The sequence below is a fragment of the Coenobita brevimanus genome, chromosome 61 (assembly GCF_032717465.1).
Source record: "Coenobita brevimanus isolate Jiangsu-jjx chromosome 61, ASM3271746v2, whole genome shotgun sequence".
NCBI lineage: Eukaryota > Metazoa > Arthropoda > Malacostraca > Decapoda > Coenobitidae > Coenobita > Coenobita brevimanus.
This window is the reverse complement of record NC_137014.1, coordinates 12,416,190-12,431,996: the sequence shown is the minus strand read 5'-3', so window position 1 is coordinate 12,431,996 and position 15,807 is coordinate 12,416,190. Positions and strand designations below refer to the sequence as shown.

General features: G+C 42.1%; 1 non-coding gene across 1 annotated transcript; it reads left to right on the top strand.

The window, feature by feature from the left end:
* Positions 1–5,394: 5,394 nt before the first annotated feature.
* Positions 5,395–5,513, top strand: LOC145403884 (5S ribosomal RNA). Its single transcript, XR_013898077.1, has one exon. It is a non-coding gene; the product is annotated as a 5S ribosomal RNA (ribosomal RNA).
* The last annotated feature ends 10,294 nt before the right edge of the window (positions 5,514–15,807 follow it).

Below are 15,807 nucleotides of genomic sequence, written 5' to 3'. Positions count from 1 at the left end.
CAGAAGCTTTTGTGTCACAGTATCCACACAAACATTAAATATCCACACAAACGTTAAATATCCCTTTCGGGACTTTGGCGAAAGCTTTGCCATTGCACTTGACATCTCAAAGACTTTCGATCGAGTCTGGCATAAATCTTTAATTTCCAAACTGCCCTCCTACGGTTTCTATCCTTCTGTCTGTGCCTTCATCGCTAGTTTCCTTTCTGGTCGTTCTATAGCCGCTGTTGTAGACGGCCATCGTTCTTCTCCTAGATCTATCAACAGTGGTGTTCCTCAGGGCTCTGTCCTATCACCAACTCTCTTCCTTTTATTCATCAATGATCTTCTAAGGTGTACATCTAACCCTATCCACTCATATGCTGATGACTCCACCCTTCACCTTTCCATTCGGTTCCCGCAACGCCCATCTCAACAGTTACTTCAACAAACAAGGGATGAGGCTATGGCACACCTAATGTCTGACTTGGCTCGTATCTCTGACTGGGGTAAAAATAATATGGTTGTCTTTAATGCATCTAAGACTCAGTTCTTACACCTATCAACCTGACAAAATCTTCCACAGGTATACCCACTAATGTTTAATAATATTCAGCTTAATCCTGCATCATCCTTGAACATGCTTGGGGTTTCATTTACTCGGGACTTATCTTGGAAAAATCATATTACATCTCTTGTAAAATCTGCTTCCAAGAGATTGGGTGTGCTAAGCCGACTCCGCTCTTTCTTCACCCCTGCACAATTGTTGACTCTATACAGGGGTTTTATCCGCCCCTGTGTGGAGTACAACTCTCATGTGTGAGGAGGCTCCCCACATACAGCTCTTCTCAATAGGGTGGAGTCAAAGGCTTTTCGTCTCATTAACTCTCCTCCTCTTACTGACTCCCTTCAACCTCTGTCTCTTCGCCGCTCTGTTGCATCTTTATCTCTTTTCTATCGCTACATTAATGGTCACTGCTCCTCTGAACTGTCTGCTTGCATTCCTCCACCTCTACGACGGGCGCGTAGCACCCGTCTGGCAGCAAACTCTCATCCCTTTTCTGTCCAACTCTCTAATGCAAGAATTAACCGTTACTCCCAGTCTTTCATTTATGCAACAGGTCAGCTCTGGAACTGTCTCCCTCTGTCTGTATTTCCTGCTTCCTATGATCTCCAGTCTTTCAAACGCAGTGTGTCCAGGCATCTCAAAATGATCGGATCTTGAATTTGGCTCTCTATTGTATTTTGTTTTTCTCTTGGAGGGAACTATTACTGAGGGCTCATGGCCTTTGGTTCCTTCTTCCTCGCATAAAAAAAAAAACACACACAAACATTAATTATCCACACAAACATTAAATATCCACACAAACATTACACAAACATTAATTATACACACCAACATTAAATATCCACACAAACAGTAAATATCCACACAGATATTAAAAACCCACACAAACATTAAACATCCACACAGTATTAATTATCCACACAAATATTAAATATCCACACAAACATTAAATACCCACACAAACATTAAATATCCACACAAACATTAAATATCCACACAAACATTAATTATCCACACAAATATTAAAAATCCACACAAATATTAAATATCCACACAAACATTAAATATCCACACAAACATTACACAAACATTAATTATCCACACAAACATTAAATATCCACACAAACAGTAAATATCCACACAAATATTAAATACCCACACAAACATTAAACATCCACACAGTATTAATTATCCACACAAATATTAAATATCCACAAACATTAAATAGCCACACAAACATTAAATATCCACACAAACATTAAATATCCACACAAACATTAATTATCCACACAAATATTAAAAATCCACACAAATATTAAATATCCACACAAACATTAAATATCCACATAAACATTAAATATCCACACTAATGTTAATTATCCACAGACATTAAATATCCACACAAATGTTAAGTATCCACACAAACATTAAATATCCACACAAACATTCAATATCCACGCAGACATTAAATATCCACACAAACACTAAATATCCACACAAATATTAAATATCCACACAATATTAATTATCCACAAAAACAATTATTCACAAACATTAATTATCCACACAATATTAATTATCCACACAAACTTTAATTATCCACACAAACATTAAGTATCCACACAAACATTCAATATCCACGCAGACATTAAATATCCACACAAATGTTAATTATCCACACAAACATTAAATATCCACACAAATGTTAATTATCCACACAAACATTAAATATCCGGCGCCCTCTTGTGGTAAACAACGCCTCCCCAGGGTCACCTTCACTATGGAGAGGTGGTGGGAAGTATGATGAAGTTTGCCTTATGGGTGGACGCCGCTGATGCTTCGTTCCACCCATTGTACACAGCACTAACACGTTTTGGCTCCTCCTCAGCACCATTGACTGAGGTAAATGACGAAAGAGATCTAGGAGTCATTATTATTTCTTTACACAGTGGGTGACAGCAAATAACAAGGCTAATAAGATAGTTTAGTCGCAGTGAACTTTGATTTAAAAAAAAAAAAAAAAAAAAAAAATCCGCACAGAATATTGTGTACAGAACAAGTCCCTGAACCGTATTAAATCGAAAACTGGGAAGAGAACAGCGAAGTCTTTAAATGTGAAAAATAAAAATTTTCATATCTGTATTTCAAGGAGTTAGATAATGCAGCTGCCTCTTTGACCAGCCTAACCTTTAGTTGTTAGGGTGATACTGTACAAGGTAAGAATTCATCACCCTTATTTCATAATTACAAAACAATTTTAAGCATCAGACTGGTGCTCGTGACTGTGTAGTCTCATACCAGGGCGGCAAGCTGCTGACACAGCTGTTTCTTCACCACCACACACAGCTGCTCTGTGTTCCTTCTCATATCTCACAATTTCCAGAGCAGATATCACTTTCAAAACATTACTAGTATAGGTCTAAAACGATCAAAATACCTTTTAGGGGATTAGAAGTCGATGCACCAACTCATAATGGGGCTAGGAGAAGAAAAGCTCCAGGCTGGTGGACATGACCTTGCCCATGAGAAATCAAACCAGTGCGAGTGAGCGTCTCCCCTCACAAAGCGCTCAACCTCCCCTTAGAAACCCTATGATAAAACTCGTAAACATATGACATTTCCTTTCAGTAATGTGGATAAATATCACAAAATAAATAGGAACTCTGGTAATATATCAGTTTCAGTTGTCATCGTTCAACTGGAAAAAAAAAATACTAAATCAACGTAAAGAACACACATCATCATGGTAAAAATATATAAAACAATGGTATATTACAGAGTAAGGCGTAGAAATATTACTGGCATTTATTTTCAACCTGTACACAATTGAAAAAAATAGAGTTCACAATCAGCTGAGGTTACAACACAATATATATGCTGGAGAGGGACCCAATGACAAAATGACAACTAAGTATCTATATATCTATATCTATATCCATCTATCTATCTATCTATCTATCTATCTATATCTATATCTATCTATCTATCTATATCTTTATCTATCTATATCTATCTATCTATATATATATATATATATATATATATATATATATATATATATATATATATATATATATTAAATAGGAATACAAATTATAAAATATTAAAAGGAATATAAATATGGTTGTAAGGGGGTATATAAAAGCCCGCGTTGCTAAGAGACAAAGCGGGGATCCTCTATTTGGCTCAGTGGTAACGTGCACGCCTATGAAGCGCAAGGGTCTGAGATCCAATCTCGGCCAGGACAGTGTGATAAATTTGTTAAGTTTCGGTTCGGTCATTACATTGGGTGGCAGCGTAGTGGGATGTGAGGCGAGGCTTGGAGGGAAAGGATGTTGTTGACAGCATCTTAAGCCTTACATCCCGGGGGTGAGCTGTCCAGTGTGGTCCGCAGCGCCCCCAATGGTGGCCTCCAATGCTGCACTACCACGTGTGTTCGAAATTGCCCAAATTAATCACCAAGGGAAGAAAGCGTGATGTGATGTAACAGGGTGTATAAAAGCCCGTGTTGCTAAGAGCCAAACTGGGGATTCTCTCTTTGGCTCAGTGATAACGTGCACGCCTATGAAGTGCAACGGCCTGAGATTGAATCTCAACCGGGACAGTGTGATTAATTTGTTAAGTTTCATTCCGTCATTACATGGTGATATGAATACTAAGTATACAGTACTACTTTTTGCAGGTATATGCACAGATGACACGAAACAAGACTTTAATATGTGTTATATATATATATATATATATATATATATATATATATATATATATATATATATAATATATATATATATATATATATATATATATATATATATATATATATATATATATATATATATAGCCAGACGCCTCAATCCCGTTCGAGGTGGCCACAAACAAATCGCCTCCACGTCGCCCTTTCCCCCGCTATTTCACTGCCCTGCTCCCAACTCACACCCCCCTCTCTCATATACCTCTCCACCCCATCCCTCCATCTCATCCTCGGCCTTTAGGTTCTTTAATCACCATTCAGTACAAGCCCCAACAACTGGGGAACATTGTTGCTGAAGGCCAAGCAAAGAAGGGCGCGTGAGAGCAAAGGGTTGTGGCATAAAAGTTATAGAAGTATTATCATTAGAAGCACAGTAATGAACAGAGATACCATTACACATTCACGGTATAAATTTGTTGCAGTAATTATCATTACAGGTTTAGGAATGAGCAAATGTATACACCGACACACACTGGATAGCTCACCCCCGGGATGTAAGGCTTAAGACGCTGTCAACAACATCCTTTCCCTCCAAGCCTCGCCTCACACCCCACTACACTGCCACCCAATGTAATGACCGAACCGAAACTTAAATTAATCACACTGTCCTGGCCGAGATTGGATCTCAGACCCTTGCGCTTCATAGGCGCGCACGTTACCACTGAGCCAAAGAGAGGATCCCCGCTTTGTCTCTTAGCAGCGCGGGCTATTATACATCCCATTAGATGTAGCCATAGACATACTCTATGTACAGGATTGGTATGCATGTATAAGGGTATGGGTATGTGTACAGACGTGCATACATATATATATGCTACATGTACACCCTCTAAAAAATTTTTCGGCACCATTTGCTCTGATACCTTTCGCAACGATCACTGTTACAGACGGCGAGAATATGTGGTATGGTTGATACCCCTGTACCTCTCTCACTCTCCCACTGGATTTCATCATTAGCGGACGAAGTAACACACACCAGCAACACAGGGCCATGGATACCAAGCACACACCGAAATTCAGGAGATGATTCAGAATGCTTCGTGTGGTGTATCATAATGTATCGTGTCGTAAGGGTGCCGAAACTTTTTTTATAGCCTGTAACGGCCATGCCACGTTGAGTACACCGCTTCCCATCCGATCAGCGAAGTTAAGCAACGTTGGGTCTGGTTAGTACTTGGATGGGTGACCGCCTGGGAACACCAGATGCTGTTGGCATCTCTACGTCGTGGGGTTGGTGGAGGATTAGTGCCCCTCCCTGTAAAACAATTAACTCTGAGCCGTTGGCCACCCCATTTGGGATACATGGCGTCTGGCAATGGATGGATGGATGGACATATTCATACAGTGGTAGAGTGTGTCTCCACGCTGGTGGACTCCGGTTCGCCTCACGCCAGAGTTGTAAAAACTTTGGGAAGCGTTCACTGAGCCACTGACAGTTTTGGCGGACATAAAGGGTGCTGTGGTTGAACCAATGTTACATACTAGTATGCTTGCGCCCATTCGGCTTAAGGCGGGCCGATTACACTTGGTTCACAGACTACACACACATCCAAAGCCACTCCAACATGAGAATTACACTCACAAGCACTTCTCATCCTACTGTACATACAGTCTCTACCAGACAGCCTAAGCCACTGGGTAGACATATTTTGGCTGTACGAAGTATCGTTCCTGCTTCGGGAGGGATAGGCCGGTTCTGCAGTGGACCTCAACGGCTGATGATGACGATATATATATATATATATATATATATATATATATATATATATATATATATATATGGTACTCCAAATAGATATATATACATAGTCACAAACACAGGTAGATGAATAGACAGAAACGATACACATTATTATATGATCTTTTGATTCAAAATCCTTGCACAAGGACAATACATGCACATGCACCTTACGTATACGTGTGGACAAAACACACACACACACACACACACACACACACACACACACACACGCAAAAGTGAAACGTGGGAGAGGGCAGACCTGTCACTGTGCTCTGCTCAGCTGCATCAAATACCTAAGTGTATCAAAAAATTAGTCAAGCTCTGTACTAAGCTAAATTATAGATAATTTAATATTGTACAGCAAGTAAAAGTCAAAAAGTGAAGTCCAAAGAAAGTATACTGTTACATCCCCGTCCCACACTGCTACAGGCTCCAACAGCAATAGTTAGGTATAGGAGGGACGTTGCCCCGTGAGTTGTTCTTATGGTCAACCTTTCGGTGTGCAACAACGAGATCAGCTCAGGCGTTGTAAATAAACACTGGCTTCTTAAGTTCGCTGTCTTTTTTTCCAAAAATTACACTTAATGCTTGCCAAATTCACTTCACTGTTTTCACGGGTACTGGAGCTATACAATCTACACTAGCACTGGACTGACACTGAACTAAACTCAAATTGAACTGAAGCTCCTCTAGTCCCTTCCCGATCCTTATATAAGCTCGCATTTCATCAGATCTTCTAGTTGTTGTCGTTGGTGTTGAGATTCTCTTCCCGTGGGAGGACCGGGCCAGTTTTTGGGCCCGTCAGAGTATTTCTAGTCGGTTGAGGGGGGCTCAAAATGAGTTTACGTAAGGTTCAGTGGAACTGTCCACTTGTGTGGTTTGAAAGTGTTGTTTGTTGAGGTGGGTGGCGCTAGTGAGGTGGTGGGTAGGCTGAAACTATGTCAAGGAGGGCTGAGGTAGAAGTAGGGGCAATGATCTCTGCAGCTGTTGCGGAGGGAGAGATTCTTCTGACTAATCTGCACCCTAAGGTGGTGCAAAGGGCGGCGGTGGAAGGGCAGTCAAGTAAACAGTGGAGGATCTAGTTTACTCTAGCACCTACAGTTACCAAATCAGAGACACTCAAAACATGCCAGAGTTTTCTTAAATCACATAACACCCTAAATGCTTTTCCATACAAACTGAAATAAAATTACATTATTTCACAATCACATAGATAAAAACATTATAGAGAAAAAGAGCATAAAATTTAATGCATAATTTATAAAATACCCCTGCTCACAAATAGCAGGATAACTGGCAACTCTCACTTGTAACTAAAAAATACGAGAAATACTGAGAACCTTCCAGTACTTCCTAACCAGCATATCCTGCTTCTCAGCACTACCCCCTCCCTTGTCCTTTGTTGTCCCAACAAAACTACACAATGTATACAAACGTAATCCTTATCCAAACTACGCATTTAATTATACATAAATTAATCCTTCAACTTATCAAGTCTTCTATGCAGCTTCCAACAACGTCCCTGCTCCTCCACACAGTCCACTCCTTCTGGAATGTCTTGGTCCTCTGCCTGATGCACTTCTCTTGGGAAACTGTCACCATCCTCTTCTACTTCAGGTCCTCGGTCCTCAATATCCTCGGTTGTGGGAGAGCACGATTCCTCGGAGATGTCCCAGCTGTACTGTCCTGGACCATAGTACTGCCACAGACGATTCACGTGTACCACCTTTGGTCATGACTTCCTGCCTCCTCGAATCCAGTATGTTACATCTGATAGGAGGTCCAACACAGTGTAAGACCCGTCCCACGGGCTCTGCAGTTCCGGTGACTGTCCCTTCTTCCACTGAGGATTGTATAACTAAACTTTGTCACCATCCTTGAAGCTCAACTCATTTGCCCTGACATCATACTTCTTGCACTTTCATCACTTCGCCTGATAACTTCAAAGTTTCTTACAGTTGATGTAGGCAGCTCTCCACCAAATGGTCTTCCCATTAACAAGACGATGGGTAAATGTAACTCGTGGCCCACCATCAGTCTTGCAGGGGTGTAGCCAGTAAACCCGTGGGATGCAGACCGATATGCCATCAGCAATGCAAGTAGTTTCTGGTCCCATTCCGTCTGTCCCTTTACGTAGTACGTGTCTCAGGGTCCAGTTGAATTTCTCCACCATTCCATCTGACTGTGGCTTCAGTGGGGTTGTCCTGGTCTTCTTGATCCCCAGTAACTTGCAGTACTCAAGGAATACAGCAGACTCAAAGTTTCTACCCTGGTCTGTATGTAGCTCTTGTGGCATACCAAATGACAGAAGAACTGGTCAACCAACATCTAAGCAACAGTTGCAGCCTCTTGATCTGGGATGCCAGGGGCTTCTGGCCACTTTGTGAAGTAGTCCATGATGACTCATATGTACTGGTTTCTTCTTTCAGTGAGTGGCAGAGGCCCAGCAATGTTCACTGCGACTCTTTTCATTGGTGTACCCACTTGGTACTGCTGAAGAGGAGTGCAATCACGTTTCTTGGGTCTCTTCTTGGCACAGCATACATTGCAGGCCCAACACCACTCTTCAACATCCTGCCGCTTGTCAGTCCAGTAGAACCTCTGTTGCAGCTAACTTAGAGTTTTCTTCACTCCCAGGTGCCTACTAGTGATTTGGTTATAAGACTCGTCCAAGATCTCCGCCCTCATTTTCTTCAGAACCACCAGTTGCCAATACTTGCTGAAGTTATTGGATATCTCCCACTGACACTCCAGCAATCCGTTGTTCAAACGAAGAAGGTCCCATTGACTCCAGTAGCTCTTAGTCACAGGGCTGAACCAGGAAACCTCTTCTCAAGATGGTCGCATTGTGCTCAGCTGCAGCAACTCTAGCACTGGTTGTAAATCTGCATCCTCCATCTGCATCCTCTTCCGTTCTTCTTCAGCTGACTCTGGCCCTGTCACCGCAGTATGGCTGCATATGTTGCTACAATCTTCTTTTTTATTGTGCTGCCAGCACTCTGGGTCACAAGGCTGATGACTCAGGCTGTCAGCATTGCCATGTACCCGTGCAGGACGGTGCTGCACCTCATAGTTGTGCAGGTTTAGCTTCCCAGGCTAGCGTGAGAGTTGTCGTTCCGGATTCTTTAATGTCTTCAGCCACTTGAGCGCTGAATGGTCTGTACTGATAATGAAGTAGTACCCACAGAAGTTGGGATAGAAGAAATCAAAGGTCTTCATCGCTGCCAAGAGCTCATTATGGGTCACACTGTGGTTCCGCTCCAGTGGGCTGAGCTTCTTGCTGTAATACGCCACCACATACTCTTTTTCATCCTTCTGTGACAGGATTCCACAAATACCATGGTCACTAGCATCACAGTCCAGGATGAAGGGCTGGCTCTGATCTGAGTATGGCAGGACTAGAGAGCTTGCCAATGCATGCTTCAGTTCATCGAAGGCCTTCTGAGTCACTGCAGTCGAGGTAAACTTCTGCCTTTTCCCCAACAACTTGTGTAGAGGTGCAGCTATCATTGCAAAGTCCTTGACAAAACACCGGTAGTAGGTATATAAACCTGGGAAACCCGTAGGTTCTTCAAACAAGTTGGAACCGACTAGTTTTTCACAGCTGCCACCTTCTCTGGATCAGTATGTACTCGCCCTCGCCTACAATGTGTCCCAGGTACGTAACTTCCTTCTAAAACAAGTAGCACTTCTTAGGGTTCAGCTTGAGGTGTGCTGCTTGGATTCTGTTAAACACCTCCGACAGCCTCTCTGGCTCCTGGTCGAAAGTCCGTCCAAACACAATTACATTGTCCAGATAGATGAGAGCTTTCTGCCAGTGCAGGCCTTCCAGTACACAATCAATGCGATGCTCAAAAGTAGCTGGGGCACTGCATACTGTAGGACAAATGGCATCACTTTAGACTGCCATAAACCCTGCCCATACAAAAAGGCTGTTTTCTCCTTGTCCTTCTCTGTAACTTTGACCTGGTGGTATCCTTCGTTCATATATAGGATGAAGAACCATTTGGCACCTGACAGAACATCCAGCGTGTCATCAGTCCTTGGTAAGGGGTATGCATCCTTCACTGTTACTTCATACAGGGTTCAGTAATCTACACAACACCTTATTGAGCCATCCTTCTTCCTTACAAGAACCAATGCTGATGCCCAAGGACTGCTAGACTTTTCTTTCACTCCTTGACTTTGGAGATACTCCATCAACTTCTCCATTTCTTGCCGCTGAACTGGCATCATCCTCTGCACTAGCTGTTTAATTGGGCTGATCCCTGTTATCTATACAATGCTCCACCAGATCAGTGCACCCCAGGTCTGGGTCTTCGGTGGGAATGACATCAGCAAACTTTGTGAGCGGCTGCTTCAACTTCAGCACTTGTGAGTCATCCAGGCATTGGCAACTCCTTGAACACAGGTCTTGCAAGTGGTCTGGCAGATACCCATCCTCTTTGACTACACTCCGTTTACAGGCTTTTCTCTGATACAACATAGGGTCCACCATCTGGCACAGTCCTACAAGTTATCCCTCGTTCATCTTCTGTGGCTTACATGAGAAATTGGCCACCACAACCAGCACTTCACCTGCACCTGTTTCCACCAAAGTTCTCCCCACCATCACTCCGCCCTTCGTCTTGCACTGTACACCCGGCTTCACCACCCCTAGACAGCTGTCAAAAGAGCCACTCACCTTACACTGGAGAAGTAGTTCTGATTTTGGAGGGTATCACTGTAGTGCGCAGCCCCCTCACCACATCACCAGAACTGGTACGTCTCACTGCTGTGACGGGAACCGACTTTCCTCGGACCTTGAGTCTCATGGAGCAGAAATTCAGCTCACATCCCATGGAAATCAGACAGTCCAGGCCAAGAAGGCAAGGATCCTCCATGTCGGCTATGTAAACTGGAAGCATAGCCTCTTGCTCTGCACTTCAATCCGGACTTCCAAGGGTCCCTTCAGTTCTGCACAGTTCCCAGTTAGGCCAACCAGTTGTTCTGATGACTCAAGCAGATACAGATGAGGTAACACATCAGGCCTCACAAAAGTCTGCTCTGAAGCTGAATCAATCACCTGGGAACACCTCTTGCTGTCTATTCTTCTGTGTACTCGCACACTGCAAATCGCAGTTCTCTTGCATTGTCTGTTTCTTTCCTGTCTTCTGCAGCCTTCTTCTTGTCCTCCTTTTTCTTCTTAGGACACTCAGAACTGAAGTGTCCCACATCACTACATGTCCAATACACTTTTATTACAGTTGTAGATTTCCTTGCACTGCTCTGATGTTGCTCTTCTTCCATTTTAACAATCCTCCTTTTTGTGTCCTGGCTTCCCACAGCACCAAAACCTCCTCTGGTCTTCTGTTCCCTCTTGCCCTTGTAGCAGTCCTCTTTCCTATGTCCTGGCTTTTCACATTACCAGCAACATCCTTCATATTTTTCCGCTTCATGTTCCTGCCCCTTTCTTGCCTTGAATCCCGCACTACAACCTGCCTGAAAAGTGAATGTACTGGATCTGACGTAGTACTCAAATTCCAGAGCCCTGGCTAGTGCATCTTGCATGTGTCTGTGTTGTGCCTGCTTCACTTGCTCTTGCATCTCTGTACTCACAAGAGCATTGATGAACTGGTCCCTCAGAAGAATAGCCAGCAGGTTAGGTGCTGCTCCTTGTATTCCATACTCTCCAGGTCATGAGCAAGCTGCCGCAAGGATTCGTCTCGAGCCTGTATGTCAGGACACTAAAATGTCATAACACACTACATAGTGGCTAGTGACGTATATATGTAAGACAGAGGTTAGAAGAAAGTCGTGCCTAAGCGAGAGGGTTAGAGGAAATAACGTTCGCACATTCGCTAGTTAGGAGTTTAACACACATCACAGCGTGATGTCTGATGGAAACTCCCCAGGCTTGGAAAGTTCCACACATCCGTGCCCTTACGCGTGACACAACCAGTCATATACAGGGGAAATGAGAGAGACAGGGCAGATGGGGTTAGGAGAGAGAAGAGAGACGGTAAGGGGAGGCAGGAAGGAGCGTGTGAAGTTAGCAAGCATAAAACCACTCTCACCTCAGTACTGCTCTTGCGAGACACTCCCTCTGAAGAAATTCTCTGAAATCAACCCCCAGAATCATCTTTATCTTTCTCCTGCCGTCTACAAGTACAACGAACATTCTCTACTTCTTAAAATCCCTTCAATTTAACACTTTATTATACACGATATTATATTTGGTGGCAGTAAGCCTACGAACTACGTCTACAATTCTACAGTTGAGTCTATTGTACATTATCAACACGGGGAAAAAAAAAAAAAACACCACAAGTTCGAGCCATACGAGGCCTCACAACTTTATACTGGCAGTGATTTGACGATGTCCAATTACAACCAACCTGTCAATCTCTTTCTACCTGCAACTGCGTATTGACATGGGGGGCAAGCAGCGAACCAAAGAACCACATTACAATCTACGCCTCACGATTTTATCAACATTCATCATTCAGCTACGACAATTCTGTTCAGCTGCGAGCTTCAGTTCTACGAATCACGGTAAACTACAAATATCTACCATTGCCAGGAAACAAGCTCTACAAACAACGTTGATCATGCAAACCAACCTACGCTGGAGAGAGTGAGGAGGCGCTGCTTCAGTGGTGACGGGAGACACAATGCATCAACTACCAGAACCAGCCCTGACCCACCACTCACCTCACTCACCATTGCTCACCGCTGATCCATCACTACGGCACTGAGTCTCCGAGGGTCACATCATTCTACATTTGCTAAGTGGGTGTATATACTTTGACTTTATTTTTACCAGAGAGCTTAAGCATACAATCCCTTTTTTTGTTTACAACTTCACAAATGAATATCACTACTGTCCTATAGTAGTGATATTCATAGTATTGCTAATACAAGAGTGATAAGTAAACACTTTGCACAAGATATGCAATACAATTATCGTATTTACAACAATCAAACTAAGTAACAGTTAACATAGAGTTATTGAGGATAACAGGGGTAGGACAAAAAAAAAAAAAAGGAAAAAAAAAAGACAAACAGTGAGTGACGTTACGACCTGAGGTAGCCTTTCACACGCCATTTAATTCTTTATTTTTTCTTACCACATTTTACTATTTTTAGTAAGAAACACCACTTCATCTATACACAGACTTATGTACACAGACCTTCTTCAGTTATCTATATTAAGTCTAATACTAATTACTAATACCAACAGTAACGATTATATATATATATATATATATATATATATATATATATATATATATATATATATATATATATATATATCCATCATCCAATCCTACGTTGCCCCATGAGAAGCGTAGGAGCCCGGGGCTAGGCAGTTGGTCCCTGACATTTAAGATGAGAGTGACCAGCCTCACTCATCCCTGAGTGGCATTACGTGAGCAATAAACCCCAACCACCCCTTAGATATAAACCTTCACCGGCTCAATCCGATTGGAGCACAATAATTACCAACTAAACCACCAGGCGCCAATATTTGGTTATATGGTTACCACCCAGCGTAGTAAATGGTTTCCTGGTATATATATATATATATATATATATATATATATATATATATATATATATATATATACAGAGAGAGAGAGAGAGAGAGAGAGAGAGAGAGAGAGCATTCATTTATTCCTAATCGTTGTCGTTATCTATACAGTCAACACATACATAAAATAAGTGTTTCATGACAACATTCTTTAGCAAAATGTGCCTCTTGATTAGTGATTAGTGCTATACGGGATGTTCTCAACACCTCCAATTTTATTGCCAGAGGAGACAGCATCTGAATTACCCAATGACGATTCACAGTTAGTAGAACGACAGGAAAACGTAACATAGCCTAGTTCTCCACGAACAAAAGGTCAAGAAACAAACACATCTGTGAGAGGAATTGAGGATACTGACGCCTCTTGGACAGTTTTCTCTGATGTAGAAAGCGAAGATTATAGATCTGGCATACACACCTATGAAAACTTACTCAATAGGGCATATAGGTCCGGAAATATATACTCAATATTTCCTTCCCATAATGACAAGGGACTTCAATTGAATCTGACCAAACAAACAACCACCATGGTTAGCGGATCTAACACCACAGCTTCAACTTCCCCACATCAGGTGTTTGTGTACCATGAGGATAAATATCTCACAAAATTCTCAGGCACAGACAAGGACCGCATCAATATCATGTCCCATATAAATCAGTGTGAGCAACTTTTTGTTAAAAGACATTTAACAGATGAGAGTGAAAAAATAGCTGTTTTTTCATCATGGATTAACCAAGAAAGATTCGCAGCTGGTAATCTGCTTAGATCTGATAAGCTCTTACGAATTCAGACATATGATGAGTTTAAGACAGAATTCCTAAAGAAATTTTCTGGAGGTATACATTTTTTGTCAGGTGTAATTCCAGAATTAGGCTACATAGGATCATGGATCTTATGAGACAACATACCACAAACCCTGTCTTAGGTGAAATAACAGCAGATATGTCCACAGTTAAGAGAACATTTAGCCACTATAGAGAACTCATTTTGGGTAACAGCTGATGGGCAGATGTCACCAGTGCATGTCGTGGACATCCATGGTTATGTAGTTGCACTGTGTAAATTACCTGATAGGGTTTTAAGATAGCAAAAACAGTTGCCTATACCCCTGGAATGTGTTTGTTAGATTTTATGAACCAGGTAGAGATGAATTGCAGCAAAGCAGGGGTGAGTGAATAACACAACCCAGTACAACCAGTATGAGAATTACAGTCACTGTGGCAGCCATGAAAACATCTAGCACAAACACAGAACAAAAACGATCACGCCTCGAGAAAGACAAACCAGACAACAGCTGACATCGAGGCAGCGATCGCAAACACCAGGCCAAAGGCATCGTCAAAAATTTGCACGTAGTCCAAACAGAAACCGTGCAACAGAAAAAAACAAAATATGGAAAGTCATCTCGTGGGTCACATTCGGGAGATACAGGTAGGTCTACTGTATGTTATTATTGTGCGAATCCTGGTCACATGATCTGAATGTTATATTAAACTTTGGGAAGACAGAGATAAAGAAAAAGGGATGCAACCATATTGCAGAAAGCATAAAAACACAAGACACTGGACGTCACATTGCAAAACAGTTGAAAGGTTAGTATTTGTTTTTAAGTTGGGGGAAGGGCATGGCATGACAAAAAACGACCATTCATAGAGAAAAACAAGCCTGGCGTGCACATAGGAAGCATACTCGGAAACGAGTGTATCTTGGTGTCCGCTTCCTGCGAAGATCAAAAGATTTCATTATTCTTGGATTCAGGTTCTACAGTGAATTTAATAAAACAAGAGGAAATAGAGAGGATTTTTAGAAATAAGAAGAAAGTAACCTTCGTGGAGGACTCTGATTTAGACATATGTGCTGTAGATGGCAAACAAATAACCGTAAAGGGCATGATACAGTTATAGACATCATTTTACAGAGGCTACGAGACCAATCCCTGCTTATTTCTATGTAGGGGAGGGCGGTGAAGTGGGATGGTTCGGACTGTGCATTCCCTGAGAAACGTATGGGACCTAGGGCAGCGTGGTCTTGCGTGAAAGTGGGAGAGTTTGTTAACTTCGACCACACGGAACCTCCAAGCTAGAAGCCCCTCACTTTTTGATGCAGGTCAGATTTTATGTTTTTTTTGCATCTCCTATGTAATAATATGAGTGTATATCGTAAGCTCCACCTTTATGAATATGTCAGGCATCGA